Raw genomic sequence first — 23,937 nt, forward strand, 5'->3', positions numbered from 1 at the left:
AGAAACTTCAAGGGATCAGAGGGGAGCTCTACAAGAAAGTAATGCTCCAAATGAGAAGTAAGCTAACCTGTAGCACAGTTTTCATGCATTGTTGGAGAATCCATGTGAGTTCAACGCCAGCCAGGAGGGATGTAATCATGGTCTTTGTTTGACTCAGCAGAGTACATGGTCATAAAGTGGTAAAAGCTGTTTCTCACTTCAGTGCCAGCTTTCAGTTACGTGAAAGACTCTGTTGGGTCTGCAGGGCAGGATGGAAACGTAAACACCCTTGATTCTGTGTTATTCAGGACAGTCTAATCATTTCATTAAACAACCTTTAAATCTCAGTGACTTACCACCATAAATGTTGATTTCTTGCTCATGTCGCAGTGAATGAGGTGAATGGTAATGAAAAAGTAGAGGTGACTTTCTGCTCTATGAAGTGACCCAAGGATCTAGGGTCCTTCCATCTAATAACGATACTTTGATTTTAAGATCTCCAAGTCCTCCACCAAATTGTCCACACCATCCTGCAGACTAGAAAAGAGAATGTGTGGAGGCCCACATATGAATTTTCAGAGGCCAGACTCAGAAGTGGCATACATATGCCATTGGTCAGACTCAGACACTTGGCTTCAGCCAACTGCAGGGAGGCTGGAAAATGCAATGTAGTTGTGTATCCAGGAGGAAAAAGAAGTGGGGTTTGGTCTCACTTTGCCACATGATACAAAAAGTACAAATACCAGGAGAAGAGAATTGGAGGGACGAGTAAAGGTCTAATTCCAGATCTGACAAAGACTGGAAGAGTCTTCATCAAGACTCTGATGAACATCAGGGAAACAAGAAACAGGTGTTTAACTATATTATTTAAAGTTATGACGGGTGCTAACACTAGAACAAAGAGTATCCTGTAATTTCAGATATCTGTCAACAAAAGGTCTTGTTCTAGGTTACAGTGAACCCTCCAGAAAGACATGTTGATATCTTAACCCCTGGTATCTGTGAATATGACCTCATTAGGAGGTAGGGTTTTTGCACATATAAAGTTAATATGAGATATAGAGTAGGACCCAGTTCAACATGACTGGTGTGTGCTTATAAGAGGAGAAGACAAAGACATATGGGAAAGTGATGGCCATGTGACAATGGAAGCAGAGATTGGAGTGCTGGGTCTAAAAGCCAGAAGATGCCAGGGATTGCCAGCCCACACCAAAGAAAGGATTCTCCCCTACAGATTTTAGAGGGAGAATGGCCCTGCTGACACCTTGATTTTGAACTGCTGGCATACAGAACTGGGAGACAATATATTTCTGTTGTGTTAAGCTGCCCAGTTTGTGCAACTTTCTCAAGACAGCCTCAGGATGCTACTCAGGCCCATTCTCACCTGCCCAGAGTTGAGGTGAGTTGGCAGGAATGGAGTCCAGGAAAGCTCCTGGACCAGGTGGAGCAGAATGGGGTCTTGGTTGGAGTATTTAGAAGAAGACATTTAATGGGGAAGAGGGAGCTAGCCAAGGAGAGATTTGAACTTGATCTTGCCCAGAGTGTAGAATCACCAGGAGGCTCTTCCCAAGGCAGACCTAGTATCTACCACAGCCCACACCTCTCCTGCCTGTTTCCGTATGACCTGGGGAGCTCCCTTACCTTAAAGGGGGTACTGACATTAAAGACTTAAAAAGATGAAAGTTGACTCTTTCTTCTCTGGCATTCAACAGCCAGAATTGCTAACTTCTAGAAAATAGAGGAGCCCCAGGGAAATCTAATAACAGCCCTACTTAAGAGCACACGACAATTATTACCTCCAACTGTGAGGGAGGCTGAGTAATTAAAAAGGGTTCTTTATTTTGATTAAAAAGATTCCTTTTAGTGTTTCTGAATCTTTAGTGAAAGCCCAGAACTCTATTTTTAGACACAAAACAAGCTACGTGGCCGGGGGCAGGGGTGTAATTTAAAACATGGGATGAGCGTCTGTAACCTGAAAAATGAGCACGCGCCCCCAGTGGCCCCCAGATCAAGCCCATCCCCACCCAACGGCTTTTAGAAGGCACAGCATCATCGCAGCCCCAACCCCGCTGCCTGGATTAATAGGAGACCCAAATTAATTGGTTTTAATCACTATAAATTTCCTTCCCAATAAAATTTCAAGAATTTCCAATCATGCTGATTTATATGTGTAATTAGAAATCCATTCACAGATGTCACACTGCTAGGTGGTGGGAAATATAAGCCCCGGCTTCACTCCAGCATGAGGCCTGAGCCGTGAAAAATGGTGGAGCACTTGGCAGGAAACTGGGAGAAGAAAGCATGCCCCTACCCCTGCGAGCTCCACCCCCAAGGTCACATGGGGGCTATTGACCACCAAGCACAGAGTTTTGCCTTCTCAGGCCCCCGTCCCTTTCTGCTCTGTAAACCCCAAGCGTAAGCTGGAGCAGACCGAGGGGCTTGGCAGGCACCAAACATAGGCAGTCACTGAAACTACACCACGGCACCCAGGCCTCCTTCTGTCCACAGCAGCAAGGAGCATAATAACTGTGGGACGACAGAGTCACAGGAAGAGGGGACTCAGCCTGCCAACTTCCCGCATCCATCAGGCAGATCATTGCCCTTGCAAACTGTCTACATTTCGGATGATCCAAAGGCAGGCTTGTCTGTACAAGAGGCCAAGGCACTGGCAGCCCAATGTCATAGCAGGAAATAACAGAAAAGAAAGGACAGCAAAGGCCACATTTCAGGGCCTGAGCAGATTGCAGTTCAGCCACCAAAGGAGTTGCAATCCTTTCTGAACAGTGACTAGAAGGAACAGGAAAGTCTACGGATGCAGAAAGATGCCCAAAGAGTTTTAGGTCTGAACTTTAACAATATCAATACCCGGCAGGGAGAAGAAAGGAAAGGAAGACAGAAACTGAGACTCAGGGTGGCCATGAGACTTTTCAAGGTCACTCAGCAAAGAAAAGGGCAGGGAAGGAAATTAACATTTATGGCAGGGCTTCCCTTGTGGCTCAGACAGTAATGAATCTATCTGCAATGCAGGAGACCTGGTTTGATCCCTGGGTCAGGAAGACCCCCTGGAGAAGTGAAAGACAACTCACTCCAGTATTCTTGTCTGGAGAATTCCATGGACAGAGGAGCCTGGCAGGCTACAGTCCATGGGGTCGCAAAGAGTCAGGCACAACTGAGCGACTAACACTTACTTATCTATGATATGCCAGGTGTTCTCTGTGGATTATCTTCACTAGAATTCTAGTGAATCCAAGAATCAGAAAGCGACCAAAAAATGAGGCTCAGATAAATTATGTATTAAATCTTTTGCTTGCTGTTGTTCAGTCACCCAGTTGTGTCCAACTCTTCGTGACCTACTCTTCATGACCCTATGGATTGCAGCACACCAGGCCTCCCTGTCCTTTTGCTTACAGCCTTTTGCATAACTGGGAAAGATTGAAGGCAGGAGGAGAAGGGGATGACAGAGGAAGAGATGGTTGGATGGCATCACCGACTCAAATGGACATGAGTTTGAGTAAACTCTGGGAGTTGGTGATGGACAGGGAGGCCTGGCATGCTGCAGTCCATGGGGTCGCAAAGAGTCGGACATGACTGAGCAACTGAACTGAACTGAACATAACCGGTTGAAGGTAGAGCCATGGGGTCCCTCCTCTGAGAATAAGAGTACCGGCTCAGGTCCCAGCTTCTGTCTCCCTAGCACCCACCTGCGTGAGCTGAGTGGTGAAGGTGGTCAGTATGCTGGTGATAAATGTGGAGGCAATGGAAGGATAAACACAGGACTGAACCTGGAGATACTGCATCAGCTTAGCTCTGAGTTTAGGGTCCAGGGGAAGGAGTGAGAAAGCATTGGGTGTTTTGAGTGTGTCAGAAGACTCAAGGCTCTAAGCGGAAAGATGCAAAAGGCCATTCAGTGGGAGCTGGACCATTAGACCCTAGGAAGGTATGGCAAGATCAAGGGGTTAAATAGAAACCCCTTCCTCTTCCATGCCATTTCTGCGTCAACTGAGAGATAAGTTAGGCAGAGGGCATCCAAAACCATAGCATCTTTGGTGAAGCAGATTTGGAAATATGATCTGAACCACCAGCTCCCTGATTCTTGACTTCTGAATTAGACAAGTATCCTCTCATCCCAGGGAAAGCGATGGGACTTTCCCCACTCCGGGCTGGACCTGCCTCTAAAAACTGACCATGCAGGGCAAAGGGTGAGACCACACACATCAACTGAGCCTGCCCCTCCCCCGGCCCCCCGTGGAGGCCACTCTCTCCAACATTCCAAACGCTGGGGGCGCCTGTCCTCTGGGCCCAGGTGGAAACTCCAGAATGGCTCCCTTACATCACCTTGCTGACGAAGGTCCATATAGTCAAAGCTATGATTTTTCTAGTAGTCATGTATGGACATGAGAGTTGGACCATAAAGAAGGCCGAGTGCCGAAGAATTGATGCTTTTGAACTGTGGTGCTGGGGAAGCCTCTTGAGAGTCCCTTGGACAGCAAGGAGATCAAACCAGTCAATTGTAAAGGAAATCAACCCTGAATATTCATTAGGAGGACTGAAGCTGAAGCTCCAATACTTTGGCCACCTGGTGTGAAGGGCCGATTCATTAGAAAAGACTCCAATGCTGGGAAAGACTGAGTCCGGCAGGAAGAGAAGAGGGCAACAGAGGATGAGATGGTTGAATGGCATTGCGGACTCAATGGACAGGAGTCTGAGCAAACTCCGGGACAGAGTGAAGGACAGGGAAGCCTGGCGTGCTGCCGCTCATGGGGTCACAAAGAGTTGGACACAAATGAGCTACTGAACAACAACAACTCAGTGCACAGCACGCTGACAAAAGGGAGGAGGGCAATGGTGACACTAAGGTCAGACCTTGCCTCCTGCCTGGACTCAACCCTGCCTGCTGTCCATGGAGAGCCCCCAGGCCCTTCAGAGGCCACAGAGCAGCTTCCTGGGTGTCAGCATGCTAGCTCTGTACTATTCCCCACCCCACCCTACCCTAGACAAGAGCAACACACAAATTTATGGTCAACGCTGCTCTGTCCTCAAAAGTGATTGGTCAGCTTGCCTGCTCAGCCTGCCTCCCCGGGAAGAGAGAAGAAGATCATCTTTGCTCAGCCTGATCCTTTAATGCGCTTGAAAGCTGCTGCCCTGGTGTAAAGCAGACCCCCAGCCTCAAGCCGGGAATAGGTGGAGAGGTCTTAATGGGGAGATTAGTGTCTGCCTGGGCCATACCGGAGTGGGGTCCTAAGAGGAGATTTTAGAGGTTGGGCAATTTTTAAGGGCTTAAATGTTTGATAATGCAGGCTCAGTTGAGTTTATGCATGTTGGGCTTCAGCAGCAATGTACCATTCAGGGCATAATGGATGTTGCAAGATTTGATTTTAGTAGTTTAAAAATATCCAAGTAGTCTGCAGCCTAATGGCCATTGGACAGACTCATTAGTATATCAATAATCATTCAGCATTCTAAAATCCTTTTAATGCTCTGGGACAACAAGGAGCAGGGCTGAGGTGGGGGAAGAAGATCCTGGGGGACTTGGGGGCCAGGTAAAGAAGTAAAGATGATGAATGACCTGGGGCATATTCTCTGCTACCAGCCACAGCCTGGTTTAAACAGTGCATCCAATGGGGCCTCGTTGTAACAGAAGGGGGAAGGGAGGTTTCTGGAAAAGCTTAAACAAAGTCTCCTGAAGCCCCTGACAGACCACAGTTGAATCAGATTCTGCCTAAACCTTGCTCCAGCTAACCCATTCTCCACAACCTCATGGCTTATACATTCTCTCGCTTATACATTCTCTTCGCCTTGGCTCGGACCTTGCCTAGTGAAGTCATGGCCTCCCAGCAGCTGACTTCCCATCCATTCTTCAAGCCCCCATCTCTGGCCAAGCCTTCCCCTGCTCCCCGAGCCACAGGCCGTGTGTTCTCTTGGAGGCATCACCCCCACTGAACCGTGAGCTCCTGGAGAGGAGAGGTAACTGCCACGTGGTAGATACTCTGTTAGGCTTGAGATGACAGTTCTCAATCTCTGTTGTTGCTTTGGCCGCTGAAGCCCTTTGGTGTTGGGCACAGCTCCAGACCACTGCACGTGTGCACAGAAGCCCACAGACAGGCAAAGGAGCACAGGGGTTCAGACGGTAGGCCCATCCACGGTCCCTTCTCAGAGCCCCAGGGGTCAATTTCTGAAGGGAGGAGGAGGGCTTTGCAGCCTTCAGGGTTAGTCATGAAGCTCTGCCATTTGAACTGGAGCTAGCGAATTCCTGGAGCCAATGAGTTACACCCCAGGGAGCAGAGCATGTGGTCAGTTTCTGATTTTGCACTTTAGTGGCCACAGAATAGACCTCAGAAGGAAGGAGCTTTGAATAGCCTTGCAGAGAGAATACCCAATGGTCAAAGATGCTCTCAAATTCCTTTTGGAGGAAGGCCCTCTCTCCATGGAGCACTGAGGGGTAGGAACCAGCAAGGTCTAGCTGTGGCCAGAAGGGACCCATTTGTTCCCCCTGACATCCTGCTCACTGCCACCAGGAGTGGCAGCCCAGCTGGGGTCAAAGCCCTCAGAGGAGCTGGGTAGGCCATGGAGGAGAGGAGAGAGGCTGGGAGAGAGTGGGGAAGTGCTCTGGACAGAGTCCCTGGCCTAGTGGCCCTGCTGAGGAGATGCTTTCGGAAGCCTCAGAGCACTAGGAAGGAGCTTTGTCCATTTGGCCCCCACCATGGTGCTGCCTGGTTCACCGCTGGGTGGAAGGACGACCTCGAGACCTGCCTCTGCATCGCATCACCCATTCTGACAGCTGGCCCTGCTCTATACTCCAGTGCACGGCAATCCCACTGGGCTTGCCTGTCTGAGAGCTTGCCTTCTGTGGGTTAGGAAACTGAGGCACTGACTGAGGACAGAGAGCGGTCAGGAGGCAAACCTGCAGCCCCAATATTGCTCTGGGGGAAATGGTGCGTTAGCTGGATGGCTTGATTTCCCCTCTTGTAAGTCTTGCCCCATTCCTCCCTTAAAACCTGACTGAAACTTCCTCCAAGAAAACCATTCCTGGAGGTTTTACCTGGCCCTCACTGATCCGTCAATTCACCTGCTCATTCAATCCTTCTTGGGCACCTTCTGCATCCTGCTCAGCCCCTGTCTTCACTGTATACCTGTGAGCACTACTGCATTTCCGCCCGAGTTCTGGTCCCCAGGTTTCTGGGGGTGCCCTGGCCCCTCTTAGATTGTAGAATTCCTGAGGAGGCAGTCTCAACTTCAGGCACTGACTTGGACACTAAGTCGTGTCTGACTCTTTGCAACCCCATGGACTGTAGCCTGCCAGGCTCCTCTGTCCATGGGATTCTCCAGGCAAGAGTACTGGAGTGGGTTGCCATGCCCTCCTCCAGGGGATCTTCCCAACCCAGGGACCAAACTCGGGTCTCCTGCACTGCAGGCAGATTCTTTACCAATTGAGCCACCAGTGAAGCCCTGATTGCATCTAAATTTCACTTGATTAACTTTGAATACCTGCTATGTTGCAAAGATAAAGCACAAGGCCCTCCCATAAGGAACACAGAGGCTGGTGGGGTAATGGAGACATGGAGTTACCCAGGAGGGGACTTCGGGGGCGGGAGAGGGTGGCCACCAAGACAGGGGCTCTCAGGGAGGCTCTCTGGAGGAGGGGACACCTGAGCTGAGTCTTCAAGGATGGATTGTGATTCCCCAGGCATAAGGGCTGGGCATGGGGGGAGTGGCAGAGTATTTCCAGGCAGTGGAAGCAGTACAGGAGCAAAGGCAGGAAGATGGAAACACACTGGGCTCTTGGAGTCCACTGACTGGGGTCTTCTAGGCAGAGAGTGATGAGGGCTGAAATGAAGGTAGAAAGCAGGGTCAGGTCTTTTCTCCACTGAGTTTGTCAATTAATCTACAAATATATACCGAGCCAGGAATCACTCTAGGTGCCAAGTACACAGCAGTGCCCAAAACAGATAGCGCCTGCTCTCCTGGAACCTTCATTCTAGTGGATGGAGGAAGTCTGCTAAAACACACACACACACACACACACACACAAATAAATAACATTTGTCAGGGGGCAGTACATTTAAGAGTCATCAGTGCAGGAGTCTTATAGACGAGCATTTTCAATGCATCAGTCTGGGGTTCAGCCTGCTGTCCTCACCATACTGGTGAGACGGGGACACAGCCAGCCCTCTCCAACCAGAAGGTGCTCCTTGCTTTTGGGAAGGGGGAAAGGATTGCTACCTCCTTGTTTCCAACTGACACTGCACCTCTCTCTGAGCAGCTCCCACTGCAGTTCAGTTCAGTTCAGTCACTCAGTCGTGTCCGACTCTTTGCAACCCCATGGACTGCAGCACTCCAGGCTTCCCTGTCCATCACCAAGGAAAACTAATAAGGCCAGCCCTTTATGATTCCCCGACCTCCGATGACAAGAGGCAATTTGAAGTCAATAAAAGGTGTGCTGCACAAGGGTGTTTTACGGCTCATCAAACGGTAAAACCCTGTGGCCATGTGACCACAGCACCAGAAAGGGGCCATGGCATGGATTCATCAGCGCTCCGTGTAGCAGGGCTTCCAAATTAAGACAGCAATCGATCAATTACAAGAGGCGGGGAGCTCTGTGAAGGAGGCCCCCTGAGCATGCTGGCTGCTGGGCCCAAGCTTTGAGGGCCCCCCCAACAGACAGAACACTCCAGATACTATTATCAGAGCCCTTGGGAACTTCTCCCCACATACCCTTGCCCCTAAAGCACCCTTCATCCTATCCTGCGGATGTTTAAAATCTCTTTCCCATGGGCCCAGCTTTCCAACCACACTAAGGCCTGTGGCCTAGGGCAGTAGCTGCTTTTAGGTCGAAAACATTCCCAACACCCACTGCCCCTGTGACCTTTGGCAAACTCTTCCTCTTGTTGGATCTTGGTTTTCTCGTTTTTAAAGCAGGGATAATGATGTCTACATGACTGGCTTGTTTAGAGGCTGAGAAAATGCTCAAGACTGAAAATCTGTTAGGAGAGAGGAACAACTTCTCCTAAAAGAGAGAATTCAAGCCCTCACCTCCATACCTGTGGTGCCAACAGCCCTTGGGACATTTTCTAAACCATCCACCCACCCATCCACCCATCCATCCACCCACCCATCCACTCAGCCACCCGTCCATTCAGCCACCCATCCATCCACTCACCCATCCACCCATCCATCCACTCATCCACCCACCCACCCATCTATCCACCCACCCATCCATTCAGCCACCCACCCATCCACCCATCCACCCACCCACCCACCACCCATCCACCCACCCATCCACTCACCCACCCACCCATCCATCCATCCACCCACCCAGCCAGCCAGCCAGCTACCCAGCCACCCAGCCTCCCACCCACCCACCCATCCACTCAGCCACCCATCCACCCACCCACCCATCCACCCACCCATCCACCCATCCACCCATCCACCCATCCACCCACCCACCCATCCATTCACCCACCCATCCACCCATTCACCAATATACATCATGGCCCCCTCTGTGCCAGGCACTGTGCAGGAGCACAGAACTGAGCTCTTGCTTGATGGAGCTGAAAGAGGACAAGTGCTGTGAAGAAAGATAGAGCAGAGTCAGTACAGCATAATGAGAACATCCTGCTTTCAGGGGACTTGCATGCTAATGACAAGAAATAGATAATAAACCACGAGAAGATCAAATGTGTGTGTTGGGGGGTGTAAATAAGGTGTCTTGACAGAAAATAGAATGGGAATGACAGAGGGCAGTGACATTTAGGGCGAAGACCAGCGTTTAAGAACGAGCCAGATACACAAACAGTCAAGGGACTGTTGCCCCAGGCAGCGTCAGTCCCCTGCAGTGGGGAGAGTTCACGGGTCAGAGGCACTGAGGAGGGTCCCGGATGTTTGGAGAGGACTGTGCGGCGGTGGGAGGGAACCTGTCTGGGAGAATGACTGTTTGTGCCCAAACAGCACGCAGCTCCCACCTGAGCTTTGTGTTGTGGCAGTTTCCTGTTGTTGCTGTAATGAATACCATGAACTTAGTGGTTTAAAACCTCACGAGTTTATTCTCTAGTAGTTCTGGAGGTCCGAAGCCCAAAACGAGTCTTACAAGGTTAAAATCAAAGTATTGGCATGGCTAGTTCCTTCTGGAAATGCTAGGGGAGAACTTCTTCCAGCCTCTAGAGGCTGCTAGCGTTCCTTGGCTCCTGGTCACATCCCTCCAATCCATGCTTCCACCATGACATTCTGCTCTGATTCTGGCCCTCTGCCTGCCTCTGATTGGGGCCCTTGTGATGGCCCTGGGCCCACCCAGATAATTCAGAATAATATCCCATTTAAAGAGCCTTAACTTCATCCTGTTGCAAAACCCCTTCTGCCATGTAAGGTGACATATTCACAGGTTCTAGAAATGGAGACATGGACATCTTTGGAAGCCAATCTTCTTTCTACCAAGGTGGCCGGCAGGGGCTGACAAGGGTCTGCTGGTTCCAGGGCTCTCTGGGGAAAATTAGAGGGCTAATACTCCAAGTCAGATTTCCCTTATTTACTGGGGGGTGTTGTTCCCACCTTGACTGAAGTCCCCTGCTCAGCTGTGGAGCAAAGAATTCTCAGGCTTGGACCTGCCATCCCCTCAACCTCCACACCATCCACCTTCACAGGCCCGGCTGTCTCCTCCCTCAAGATCCCTCCTAGCTCACAACAGAGGGAGACCCCCGCAGACCGTCTGACCCCAGTATTGTCTGGCACAGGCCTATAGGAGATTCCCCCAAATCCCCAGGGAACACATCTGGCTCTGGCTCAGGGGCAGCCCTCTCACAGCCGTGCACCAAACACAGCTCAGGGCACTACCGAGCCACCTCACCCTCCACTCCTTACCCAGGTCTCACCTCCGGGCACCCTTCCTCACCATTTGCTTGTTTAATTCACAAAGGATGTTCAGCAGCAGGATGCAGGGACCGAGGCTCACAAAGGAGGACCTTCTCCCACAGTGGGAGGAGGATGTCAGGCAATTTTTCAGGAAAGGATGAGGGGGTGGCTATGGGAGTTCACAGGAAGTTCACGCAGCTGGACCAGGGACTGGGAGCATTTCAGGGCAAGGGGCAGCTGGGATGAGGATGATTCCAGCCCCCAGTGACCCTCTCTGCTGACCATCCAGGTGGACCCTTTGAAGGAGGAGTCCTGGCATCACTTCTACTGCACAGGGCACGGTGCAGAGCAGGTGTCTGCCCAACCTCAGTACCTGTCTGCTCGGAGCCAGAATGGTCTGGAAAGACAGATATAAAGAGGCAGAGGGGGTGGGCAAGGAGCCAGTCAGCTTCCTCCCTTGGCTAAATTTGACTCCCCGTCCTGCCCCATCCAGTCCTCATTGATTTTGTAATCAGCACTGTCCCTGGCTTCTTCTCATCCTAGCTATGTAAGCTGGGGCCAGGAGGCCTTGGCAGCTGCTCCATCAGGCATTAGGTACAGGCATTAGCTGCCTGGTGACTCTACGGGGAACGTTAATGCACCTGTTCTTTCTGAAGCCAGTTCCCCTGGCCCTCCTCTACCACCTCCCTGACCCTACCCCCACACTGGGCCCCTGATGCTGAATGAGTTCCTGAAATGATGGACCAGTCCATCTCTCTTGCTTCCCACCTTGCAAAGGCTAGGACACATGTCCATTCAGCTGCCCCAGCCTTTCCCATTGGTGAATCGGAATCAGTGGTGAGCTGGGAGGGAAAGCTCTGGTTTATAGTGTTTGCCAGTTTCCATGGTGTTACTCCCCCTGCACCTTGGCTGACTGCAGGTTACCAGCTGACTAAATGCAGAGTTGGGAGGAGATGTCATATGAACCAGCTCTAGCACAGCCCTGACCACACAGCCTCAAAGTGACCCAGCTGCCCCTACAGCCTGGCACAGTGCTCTCCATCGGGGTCACTCCTGTCCAGGAAGGTGGGGCCCTCTCCCAAACTCAGGTGAGGGGGTTAGGGGTATGGCCTTTGAGTCAACCTGATCTCAGGTTATCCCCTCCAACTCAACTATTTAATAAGGTGGATAGATTTGGCCAAGTTTCTAAACCTCGTCAGGCCTCAGTTTCCTTATCAGTAAAATAAGGTTAAAATCATTTGTATCAGACACATGTGGGGGTTAGATGAGTACACAGTGCCTGCATAGTAAGCACTCGATAAACGCAGCCAGTATTGAGGCAGTGAGATCCACGAGCAGGCGGCTGTTTGAGGATTCAACCAGCAAGGCCAGTGCCTGGCATAGACCCTGGTGGATTGTCCCTGTCCATATAACTCTTGAGATTATACCAGGGTGGTTTCTGTTTTACCATCAGAAAGATGTTGCTGCTAGATGTCTACTGCTAGATGTCTAGAGTCTAATCTTAAATATGAAATATCAGCCCCCCCCATAAAGATTGTGTCTCCTGTTCTTTGTGATTTCAAGAGCACCAAGATCTCCTGCCCCAAACAATAACTTTTATACTGGCCCAATGACACCGAAAATCCCACTATGGCAGCTTCATTCTAATGCTGATCTGTTCTCGTACAACTAATTCCCTCGGCGTAGGTGAGCATCAGGATGAAAGCATTCGATCGGAGATCCTGGGGTCACCTAAGATGTGTGGGCCAGGGGAGAGCAGTGGGTGTAGGGGACAGCGTGCAGAAAAAAGTGAGGCCAGGGAGGGGGGCCTCTAGACCCATATGACAATGCCCCCTTTTGCTCACAAAAGCAGCTTCCAGCATCTCTGTTAATTTGGGGGAGATACTCAGTCCGGGGCGATAGAGGGCAGGGGATCTGAAAACAGGGAGACCCACATAGCTGGGAGCCAGGCCAAGGCCCGCAGGGGCTGTGTGGGCATGGAGGTTTGGTGTGATCCCCGAGGTGCAGAGAGGCTGAGAATTTGCTAAGAATAAACAAGGTTAGTTTGAATTTCTTAGACTTACTCCATCACTTCCAAGATCTTTTCAGTGACTTCTATGGGGCTGAGGAGAGGTAAGAGAGGGGGAAGTGAAAACTGAGAATAAAAGCATCGCTGAAGTAGTTTGGTTTGAAATAAAAAATCTTCCCCACATAACACTTGAGTGGGGGAGTGACAAGGAGAAGGGGCCCTGAATTACAGAAAACACTGGATGGAAGGAGGGGCGTAGGAGGAAGAGGAAGGAAGGGCGGGAATAGAGGAAAGAAGAGAAAGACAAAGGAAGCTACCCGAACAAGCGAATAAAGGAGAGAAGAGGGAAGAAAAGAGGCAGGAGAAGGGGCACAACGGGGGGGAAGGAGGAAAGCGGGGGATGAAGGCAGAGGGAGGAAGGGGCGCCCGGGAGGGGTGAGGGCAGCAGGGGGGAGGGGAGGAGGAGAGCGAAGATGGAAGACCTTGAGAGTCTTACATCTTGATCAAGGCATGACTGATAACATTCCAGCAGACCATCCTTCAGCCCCCTTGTTTGATGACAAAGCTCATCCCCCATCCACCATCCATTATCGGCTCTCCCTCCCCGAGGCGAGAGCATCAATAATGCTTGCTCCCTCTTCAAGATGCTGTGTCTCCTGCACGCGGCTCGTAAGCCGGGCCATCGCTGGTGGGCATTCCTGGGCAGCACATCATTACTGCCCTCCCATCCTTCCCCCACCTGCCGGGCAGCTGACCACCTCCCCCATTGCCCCACTCCCCTCTTGCGGGGTGGGGGTCCCTCTTCGGAGGGCTGGGCCCCGACACCCCGACAGGCGGTCACAGTCTCTACCGTTGCCGGTGGGTGACCCCTGACATCTTGGCACCAGGGCCTGATTTTTAAAAATGATTGTTTAGCCTTGTTTGGTTTTAATTAAGAGAGAGAGCGAACTTCCCCATTCTGGTTGGCTCTTCCAAGAGACCTAACAGTTTGAATTTGAATGCAAACATCTTCAAACATCTGTTGCCGTAATTTGGTTGGATTAACTGTCTAGTTTGTTGGGCCATCTGCCGTTCTCCCCAGACCCCCTCACTGCCTCTTCCCTGCCTTGGCCAGCTGCCTCACCTGGTGGAAGAGAGTCCCAGAAGGTCATCCCAGGTCAAAGCCATGGGTCTTCTCCCAGAAAATCCTGAAGACAGGTGGGTTGCAGGAGCCCATGTCAGCTTAGGGCCTGAGAACATCTCCAGGGCAGAGTGGGTGTATGGAGGCAGGAGCTGGGAGAGCCTCTCTTGGGTGGAGGCCCTTGTCACGTTGGCTTGACCCCGGGACAGAAGAAAACCCCGGTTTTCCTTGGCTCACCTGCCTTTGTCCTGTAGGAGAGTGAGCAGAAAAGGGAGGGCAGGTTGTCAGGGACGAGAGCAGGGCAGCCTCCTACAGCCTCACGGGTGTCCACTGCCCAACTGCAGGGAGGACTTGCACGTAGAACATATCTTCGTGGGTGGGGTGGCAGCCTGGCATTCTTGCACGGCCTGGGGCAGACCTTGCCGGCCTGGGAGAGGAGGGCTCGGGTAGTCCCGGAGGAAAGGCCTCTTTGAGGGCATACAGCTCCAAGGAGCAGCCTCACCAGCTGCCCAGACATGCCCTCTCTTCTTGCTCAGGTTCCTCTTGTTGGCATTTGAAATCTGGGGGCCCGCCTGTCTCCAGGTTTTTCTAGGAGAAGACCCCATGGCTTTGACCTGGGATAACCTTCTGGGACCCTCTTCCACCAGATGAGGCAGGGAAGAGGGAGTGAGGGGGTTGGGGAGAGGGGGCACACCCTAGAGCTCCCAGCCACCTGTAGAGAGAACTGCCTTCCAAACAGGATTCCAAATTATGGAGAGCCCTGGGTCCTGCTTTAGAGGCTCAGCTCGTGGACCCGGGTGTTCCCCAGGGTGACGGCAGAGAATCCATCACTCAGCAGTGTTCAGGTAGGGCGGAGCAGCAGAATAAGCAGAAGAGAACAGGTATTCGGAGCTTTGGACTGGCTCCGCCTCCCCAGCCTCCTCACCAAACCTGTCTTCCTCTCCCTCCTCCACGTGTCCCTTCACCCAGGTCACTATACGTTTACTGTCCCCTTGGCTGGACTGCCCCCCATCCCTCCTCACTCAGTCCATCTCTGCCCATCTTCCAACGTGCAGCTCAAAGGCTTCCTCTCCCAAGGAGGCCCCAAAACAATCCTCCTGTTTCAGACTCCCACGACATTTGTCAGTGACACAGGAGTGACAGTCTTATCTACTTCCTTATATTAATGAATTACCTGTTTTCATCTGCCCACACACATGCTCATGCAGCCTGGTGGCTCTACTGGTAAAGAATCTGTATGCCGATGCAGAAGACATAGAGATGCATGTTCAGTCCCTGAGTCAGGAAGATCCCCTGCAGGAGGGCATGGCAACCCACTCCAGTATTCTTGCTGGGAGAATCTCGTGGACAGAGGAGCCTGGTGGGCTACAGTCCATGGGGTTGCAGAGAGTCCGATACGACTGCAGCAACTTAGCACGCAGCACATAGTTGAATGAATGAATGAATGAAACCACCTGCTGCCAGCATTATAACTAAGGCCCAGTACCCTTGCAAAAACCACGTGGAGGTTCAACATACAGATGTCAGACCTACAACCCCTTAACACCTGGCACTGACTGTGGGGTGTGCAGGGGTTGGCAGATACCACTGAGAAAGTGGTCCACTTCACTAGTAGCTGCGAACAAAGTCAGCCAGTTAATAGAAACCAATTTCTAATTGCTGCCATATAATAGATACACCTCCAACCAGCTGAGACCGCCGGATCCCATTCAAAGCCCTGCTTTCCAACTTACACCTAAGCCTTTCATGTTTTATTAGAGCTCTACACATTTCATTTCCTTTTATGTGGGGAAGAAAATGGACCCTTGGTTCTAGGAGGGGACGTTCACAGGCGTCTTTTACTTGTCGAAGGGCAGCTTTGTAGAAAACAAACCCCGGGCCTCAGATTTGTGAATCCAGGTTTAGTGAAAGTAGCCAAGACAGTGGTCACTCTCTGTCCCCCAGTATCATCCAGCCCAATCACAATGGCACAGGGTCAGGCCCTGTGGACCCCTGCTCCCCAAGAGCACAACAACACACTGCAACATCTCAGCGGGGTAGGGAAATCAGCAAATAAGTCACACACCAGCTCTCCAGGAGGCCCCTGCTTCACCCAACCCCTCCCAGCCTGGACACTGAGCCCACACACAGCTACAGCAGCAAACCACCAGCTCTGTGACCCTCCAGCCTGCAGAGGCCTGGAATCATCATCCTGCTAAAGCCGGTGCACTTGTGAAGAGGCCTCAGCTCCTGAGGGTCCTGGGGGTGGCAGGACCCCAACCTTCACCTGTTCTGCTCCAGGCAGAGCAGCAGGAGGGGCGTGTGTCCCCCATTCCCCACCATGTCCCCCACTCCCCACCATGTCCCCCCATCCCTGTGGGACAAGAACCTGGCAGGGTACCCCAGGCCCAACTCCTCTCCTGCCTCCCCAAACCACAACCCTAGTCACAACCACTATCCAGGTTCCTGCCACTAATAGCTCACTCCTCAAATCCTGGCTTAAGAATCGCCTCCAACAAGAACCTTCTCCTACACCCCAGCCTCCATAAGCCGAAGGACACCAGCAAGCAGTTCCACGTGGCTGGTATCACCTATGATCAGTTTCAAGAGCCTCTGAAATTCACCCTTGACTCTCCCGTATGGTCCATAACCTGTCCCAATCACACAGTCACCACATGGCCAAGATGAGTTTTGACCCCAGTGTCAAAAGTCTGGCCTCTTTCCACCTTGCCCCGAATACAAGGAGGGGGATGTCATAGGACTCTGTGATCAGCCCCACTGACCTCCCCGTGGGCCCCCCAGGCCTCACTGCTCCACATCGGTGCTTCTGGAAGCTCTGAGAGTGGACAAAGCAGTGACCTTCCCCATCCAATAGGGTCGTGTTCCCATCAAGGGTTAATGAAGACCAGGACTTGCTTGAGAGAGCCTCCAAAACTAGCAGCTGTAGCTAAAACATTTTAGAGACAGGGGACAAGGATAAGTGTAGTACTGGACCCAGATCAAGGGCAGCAGCACCACTGGTTCTAGGGAGAAGCCAGAGAAGCCGTGAGCTCTGGCCCCTCACTTCAGGCTGCACGAGCTTGCAGGAAGCAAAGTGAGTCCCATCGTCTGCCTGCTCAAAACCCTTCCAGGGGTCCCGGGGCTCTTACAATAAAGACCTAAACCCTGGATGGCCTGGCTCTGCCCCTTCAGCCTCCTCAGAGCATGAAATCTGACTCAGTGCACCCCAGCCCCGCCCAGCACTCTCCAGCTCCTCCCACCCCAGCTCTGATCAGTCCCCAGATGCCCCGCTCTCTGCTCCTGGGCATCTCCTAAGCTTTCACACTGCTCATTGCAGCTCTGGTCCGCATCCCTGGGGGAAGCCTTCTCTGAGCCCCAGAATAGACCTGGCCATTCCTTCTGCATCATTGGACTCTTGGGACCTCCTCCTTCTCCCCTGTAACCATCACAACCACTCTAATCTGGCTTTGGTTGTTTTTTTTTTTTTTTTGGTTTTTTGGTTCAGTCTGCCCTCCTATGGACAGTAAACCCCACGAGGGCAAGGACTGTGTACTTCCCTCCTCATGTTACCTTCTGCATCTAGCGTAGTGCCTGACACATGATAGATGCTCAAACTCGGTTTTTTTTTCCCAAGTGAATGAATCTGAGGAGCCTTATTTAAAAAGGAAGGTTCTGGAACTGGTGAAAGATGGAGTGGGATAGACCTGCCTGGCAAACTGGAGGGGTGGAGAGAACATGACTTTGGAAATGTGCCTGTCCCTTCCCATCCCCCACTACTCAAAATCTCTGACCTATTCCAGCCCTGCCCTACCTCTGCACACTACTGTAGTTTACAGCCCTCATATCTGACAAAGCACCCTCATGTACAACACCCCAGTCCCACGGAGGCAGAGCTTATCAAATAGTCTCATTTTTCAGATTAGAAAATGCAGGATTGGAGAGACTGACTGACAAACACAGTGAACCTGGAGTTAAGCGGCTAAGTCAGGACCTCCCTGGAGGTCCAGCGGCTAAGGCTCCCAGTACAGGGGGTACAAGTTTGATCCCTGGTAGGGGAAGATCCTAAATGCTGCAAGGTCAAAAACAAACAGAAAAAAGAGGCAAAATCAGATGCAGGCCGAGGGTTTTTCCCCACCCATCTGGGCTGTTTCCATGAGCACCCAACATGGATGTGACTCAGACAAGTGTGGGTATGAGGGGAGAAGCTGGGGCTTGGTACCAGGTCTTTCACAGAATCTCCCTGCATTTAGCTAAATGGTTTACACACCCTCGAATGGCCTGGTGTCAAGTATAGAGGCTCTTTGTCCAGAAAATAAAACACAAAGGAGGTGAAGAGGACAGAAGGGGAGGTCTGCTTGCACAGGCAAGGGAGGCATCCTAGAGATTCCCACTGTTTTTAAACAGACTTTCCACCAATCCCCTATCTGCAGCCTCATTCCTCATTCTCACTTTCTGGGGTATCCTGGGTCTCTGCATGAGCCCCTCTGAGGTCCTTCGGGGCACATTCACTTCTCCTAGACTTCTTCTCTGCAGACTTCTAGGCTGTAATACCATCTACTCCTACATCTAAGGCAGGTGCCTTTGTCTGCTTAGCAACCCCCTACATATCATTAAAACCCTCTGTGCGCTGTCATCCCGTCTCCTGTTTTATGTGTAATTGTGTGACTTAATACCTTTCTATATTTCCCTACTAACATTTAGTGAATATTTTAAGGCAGAGAAGATAAGTGTAATTTATTGGAATAAATATTTATTGAATAAAGCCCAAAATGCGGATTCTAAGAGATTCCACTCTAATCAATAACTAGTTGGTAACTGTCAAGCTATTGTCACCATCAGTTCTATCCCATCATAACTCCAGCTTCTGGATGAATATTTCCATTGGAAACATGACAAAAAGCAGAGGTTCCTGTAATATTGCCTTTCTTGGTCTACAGCTCCATCATTTTCCAAGATTTTCCACCTTAAAACATGTGAAGTCCTTTTATCCATCTCTCCATTATCCTGTTAGTGATCATATTGGGTAGAACAGTGGCAAGCCCTAAACCAGTGACTTGTGTTCTTACAAGAGCAAGAATTTGAACACAGAGAAAAGGCTTGTGATGATGGAGACAGAGATTGGAGGACTGCCAAGAGTTGCCAGGAACCACCAGAAACTGAAAGAAGCAAGGAAAGACCCTGTTCCAGAGCCTTCAGAGAGGGCACAGCCCTCCCAACACCTTGATTTTGGACTTCCAGCCTCAGAATTGTAAAGGATAAATTCCTATTGTTTTAAGGTACTTTGTTACCACAACCCTGGGAAATTCATACAGTGACCACGTGCATCTTTTTCTGTTTTATCCCATTTTTTTCATAAGCATTATTGAACTCCTACTATATGCAAAACATCGGGCCAGGCCCTAGGGAGGAAAAGACGACCAAGGTCAGTAAGTACAAATCAACACCCCCAAGAGGTTTAGGATTCAACCTAACTAGAAGATACATAGGAAATTGGCCCAGTACAAAGCAGTGTGTAATAAGGCCCTCCAAGGGACAAAACATTTGCTAGGAGAGTTCAGAGGATAGGGGAGTACATCTAAGAAGAGGGTGATATCCTCAGACAAAGGGAGATTGAAGGGAAATCTTTAAGGATAGTATTGATTTTGCTGAGTAAAGCTGAGAAGGACAATCTGCAGCTGCAGAAGCATCACATTTGGGGAATATCTGGGGAATGGCCAGACTGGCTGAGGTGGTGAGTAGTGTCAGAGAAGGATGGACAGATGGACTAAGCCTGGATCGTTGGCTAAGGGTCAGGGCTGGCCCCTGTAGGCTGAGAGGGAGAAGGATGCTGAAAGGTTTCCCTGGTGGGATGACATCATGCAAACTGTGTTTTAGGATGCTGACCCAGCAGCAGCCGTTACGGATGTTTTAAAGTCTTGTTGAAGAAACCAATAGAAATGGCTGTAGTTATGCACTAGAGCCACGCACCTCCATTCTACTGTTGGAGTAACCGGGCACACAGTCCACTGAACTGCTCCTTTCCAGACAGTTCTCACCCTGACTCTTAGCTGGGGACAGGCTGGGCAGGAAGAAGGACTCTGAGAGTCCCTGGGGTCTGGGGCCCTACTGGAGATCAATCAAAACCAGGAGAAAAGAGCCCCGTGTCACTGTGAAAATGGGATTCCAGCGACCAAAATGCAATGTGCACCTCACTTGTACCTAGCAGGCGGCTCCAGGGGAGCTGAAAGGATGGACTTGAGAGAACACGGTACACGGTTCTTCCAGGCACCAAGACAAACCTTAGGCAGCCCAGGAGCCCTCTCATTTGGCTTTTGCACAAGTTCAGCACTGGTGTTTAACTTTTTTCCTTTTTTTTTTTTCTTGCTCCCTGTTATTTAAATGGTTTTAAACATGAAACTAGGCCAGAAAAAGGGGGTAGCATTGTTTTAATAATTAGCAATTATGATCGCTGCAATATTAATTGCATATTTCCATAGCAAACACTTCCCCAGAGGGCGGAAGGGAGTGGTGGTTAGAGACTGCCAGAGCCTAAAACTGGAATTCCTAAGAACAGAAAAAGGAGAGAAAATCAACTTCTTCCATTTAAGCAAATTACCACGGGGACCACAGGCCCCTCTAATTAGCCCAGCTCGCAGTAGCTGGTGAGCGGGCGGGGGCAGAGGCTCTCTCTCGGTACCACCGGGCCTGCTGGCACAGACCCTTTCCCCGTGATTTCTTTTTGTCATTTGGGCAAGACAGCAGCTTTTTTCCAGAGGGCTGTGGGCTGGCCTGGAAGTCGACACTCCAGATCTCGGTACCCCAGACCCCCAGGCTGGGGCCAGGAGTTCAACTGTGCAAATCTTGACCCCAGAAGGGCAAAATGGGACAGGACCGTAGGCAATTCCTTGTGGTGGCGCTTGGGAAAGGCCACCGGCAGGAAAGGACACCGAGCTGCCTTCTCAACACTGTGACACAGATTAAGGGGTTCATGGTGGAATTGGGGGAATGAAAAAGCAGGAGTGGGAGAAGAACAGGAAGGAAGGAGGAGGAGGAAGGGAGGGAAACCCAAGAGAAAGTACTGGAATAGAAGGAAGAAGCAAATAGAGGACAGAAAGAAGGAAATGAACCAGCAAGCAGAGGAAAGAGATCAGAGGGAAGAGTGTGGGGATTAAAAAGAAAAGGCCATGGCACCCTCAGGGCAGAGGAGAGACCAATCAGAGAGGACTTCTTGGAAGTGGAGTCCTTCACAACTGCTTTGCACTCAGCCCAGGAAGGACTTTTATGAGAATAAGGTGCTCCCACTGTAGCCCCAGCTTCAAGGATGCTAACAGATGAGTCTGGAAAAGCAGGACATTGGCAAAACCAATCACTTGGCAAAACCAATTCCCTGGGCGCTGTCAAGGAAGAGAAGAGATAATAAGACAGTGACCTCAGAGTCCCAACAGTATCTTGTGTTTGCAGATCTCATGCCTGACACAACATCTCATTTCTTCTTCATAGCAACAAGTAAGACAGGAATTGTTGTACCCATTTTACAGGTGGGAAGACTGAGGAAACCTGTTCAAGATCACATAGAGACAAGTTGAACTCTTTCAGACACATCACCTTATCTCCCCAGCATCACCTTGCATTAGCCCCTGAGTTCTTGAAAACAAATTTCCCAACAGAAGCAAGCCTGCCTGGCTGCATCCATGCTGGGACCTTCTCACTGCATTTGGAAAAATCTCATCCACCCAGCTCCTGGTCAGCTTTCCAGGACACACTGGCTCCATTTTAAAGTAATTTGCTGAGCAAAACTTCTAAATTCCTGAATAGAGACATTACAGGGCAATAATTCTCATTGTAAAAAGAGTTCCCCCTAAGGTGCCTTTAAATGGGGGCGCTCCCCTGTGCATGGAAGCGTTTGTTTACAGATCATCGACTCCTCGATGGAGAAGCTGGGAGGCTTGACAGAGAAAACTTGCAAAATGTCTCTAGCTGCTTTCAGTGGAAAAAGATAAACAATGAAAATAAAGGGAATGTCGTTCGGAGAGAAGGGAATCCAATTGTGCAAGGATAATGAGGGGATCATACTTCACACACACAAGCACCCATCATCTCCCACGCTCTCCACCCCTCCCGCCCCTGCCCCCAACCCCTGGTCGGGACAACCTAGGTGCTGCTATCATCTGATACAGGAGCAACCCCATAAGGAAGGGCAGGTGAGGAAAATGAGGTCCCAGTGCCCGTCTGAGATCCCTAGCTTGTGCGTGACTCCAAACCGCTCCCCACCTTTGATGTTTCTACAACTATTTTAGCCCCCCTGCCCCCCTGGTGATGAGGGAGGGATTCCTGCCCTAGGGTTGGGGGGATGGTCTGGTACACAACATCCAACACTGAACAGGTAAGATAGGCAGCAGTTTCTTAGTCTCAGATGCTCAAAGCCCAGGGGAGGAACCCAGGGTGCACCCCACAGAGCCTTGAATGACCAGGGCTGGTGGGCGCCGGGCTGCAGGAACAAGAGGGTCAGGTGGCCTCTGGTTCCCACTGGAAGGTGTGACTGGCTTGGTTGAATAATTCTGAGGCTGACAGGGGAACTGAAATCCACTTACAGGAAAAGCAGAAACTGTGCAGAACTCCCCCCCCCAACCTCGATGAGGGTTGTCTGGGTGGGGAACCCTATCCGTGGGAGCAGAGTGGGGGAAAGGAACACGCACCAGGGCATTTGGGGGCCTCCAAGATCACAGCTGTCCAGGCAGCACATGGTTCAGTTCAGTTGCTCAGTCATGTCTGACTCTGCACCCCCATGAACCGCAGCAAGCCAGGCCTCCCTGTCCATCACCAACTCCCAGAGTCCACCCAAACCCATGGCCATCGAGTCGATGATGTCATCCAGCCATCTCAACCTCCATCATCCCCTTCTCCTCCTGCCCTCAATCTTTCCCAGCATCAGGGTCTTTTCCAATGAGTCAGCTCTTTGCATCAGGTGGCCAAAGTATTGGAGTTTCAGCTTCAACATCAGTCCTTCCAATGAACACCCAGGACTGATCTCCTTCTGGATGGACTGGTTGGATCTCCTTGCAGTCCAAGGGACTCTCAAGAGTCTTCAACACCACAGTTCAAAAGCATCAATTCTTCGGCGCTCAGCTTTCTTTATAGTCCAACTCTCACATCCATTCATGACCACTGGAAAAACCATAGCCTTGACTAGATGGACCTTTGTTGGCAAAGTAATATCTCTGCTTTTTAATATGCTTTCTAGGTTGGTCGTAACTTTCCTTCCAAGGAGTAAGCATCTTTTAATTTCATTGCTGCAATCACCATCTTCAGTGATTTTGGAGCCTAGAAAAATAAAATTAGCCACTGTTTCCACTGTTTCCCCATCTATTTCCCATGAAGTGATGGGACCAGATGCCATGATCCTAGTTTTCTGAATGTTGAGCTTTAAGCCAACTTTTTCACTCTCCTGTTTCACTTTGATCAAGAGGCTCTTTAGTTCTTCTTCACTTTCTGCCATAAGGGTGGTGCCATCTGCATATCTGAGGTTATTGATATTTCTCCCAGCAATTTTGATTCCAGTTTGTGCTTTCTCTAGCCCAGCGTTTCTCATGATATATTCTGCATAGAAGTTAAATAAGCAGGGTGACAATATACAGCTTTGACGTACTCCTTTTCCTATTTGGAACCAGTCTGTTGTTCCATGTCCAGTTCTAACTGTTGCTTCCTGACCTGCATACAGGTTTCTCAAGAGGCAGATCAGGTTGTCTGGTATGCCCATCTCTTTCAGAATTTTCCACAGTTTATTGTGATCCATACAGTCAAAGGCTTTGGCATAGTCAATAAAGCAGAAATAGATGTTTTTCTGGAACTCTCTTGCTTTTTCGATGATCCAGCGGATGTTGGCAATTTGATCTCTGGTTCCTCTGCCTTTTCTAAAACCAGCTTGAACATCTGGAACTTCATGGTTCACATATTGCTGAAGCCTGGCTTGGTGAATTTTGAGCATTACTTTACTAGCGTGTGAGATGAGTGCAATTGTGCGGTAGTTCAA

At 50.5% G+C, this 23,937-nt stretch overlaps 1 long non-coding RNA gene across 1 annotated transcript in view; it reads right to left on the reverse strand.

Moving 5' to 3' along the window:
• Nucleotides 1-376: 376 nt before the first annotated feature.
• The window catches only part of LOC145534213 (uncharacterized), a 41,801-nt gene continuing 18,240 nt past the window's right edge, over nt 377-23,937 (reverse strand). The window contains exons 4-5 of the long non-coding RNA XR_014074347.1: nt 13,953-14,197; nt 377-516 (exon numbers count right to left, since the gene is read on the reverse strand). This is a non-coding gene — a long non-coding RNA (uncharacterized LOC145534213). The remainder of the gene's footprint in view (nt 517-13,952; nt 14,198-23,937) is intronic.

The sequence above is a fragment of the Giraffa tippelskirchi genome, chromosome 14, assembly GCF_054371585.1.
Source record: "Giraffa tippelskirchi isolate mGirTip1 chromosome 14, T2T-mGirTip1v1.2.pri, whole genome shotgun sequence".
Lineage (NCBI taxonomy): Eukaryota > Metazoa > Chordata > Mammalia > Artiodactyla > Giraffidae > Giraffa > Giraffa tippelskirchi.